The sequence below is a fragment of the Solanum tuberosum genome, unplaced genomic scaffold, assembly GCF_000226075.1.
Source record: "Solanum tuberosum cultivar DM 1-3 516 R44 unplaced genomic scaffold, SolTub_3.0 scf00402, whole genome shotgun sequence".
NCBI lineage: Eukaryota > Viridiplantae > Streptophyta > Magnoliopsida > Solanales > Solanaceae > Solanum > Solanum tuberosum.
The window spans coordinates 493,280-494,012 of NW_006239325.1; positions in this window are offsets into that span (position 1 = coordinate 493,280).

Sequence of the window (733 nt, forward strand, 5' to 3'; positions counted from 1 at the left end):
TTTTATTTTTAAATTATATTTCAAAATTGGAAATTTTTAAAATTCAAATAGAAAAAACAATTTTCGTGGAAACCAACCAATATGCAATTCAAATTCATTCTTATCCAAATTATAATTTACCTTTTATTTTTAAGTTGTATCTTAAAGTAGGAAATTTCAAAATTTAAATTTAAAACAATTTTCGTGGAAACTTTAAAAAGAATTAAAAATTAAAAACATGTACCCATGAATTCAATTCAAAATAGTAAGGAAGTTTTGGTTAATTTAAAAGAATTTTAAATTAGAATTTTAAAATAGTAAGGAAGTTTCAATTCGGTTGAATAGGTAGTTTTTATTTTTTAAATGTATTTCAAAAATAGATAATTGAGTTGCTTAAAATTTAAAACTTAAAATAAATTGCTTATTAGTTAATCAAATCCTATTCTTTAGCAACGTGAAAATGTGGATAGAATTTGCCGACATGTTTTTTTTTTATAGAAAAAGTCATATTTCTTTTTTAAACTTATTTTTAAATACTTAAATTTCAAGATTAATTGTGGTGCTGACACATATGCTGTTTTTCTTCTCCTTTTATATATAGATAGAAGATTGTTATGAGATTTTGAATTATGATAGATTTTCTATTTAGTTATTTTTTGATTATTTAAAATTTAATTTTATTCTATTAATATCAAAATAAGATAGTATAGATTGATTTGGGTGGGGGTGGGGGAGGGTTTGGGCAAGGGCGTGT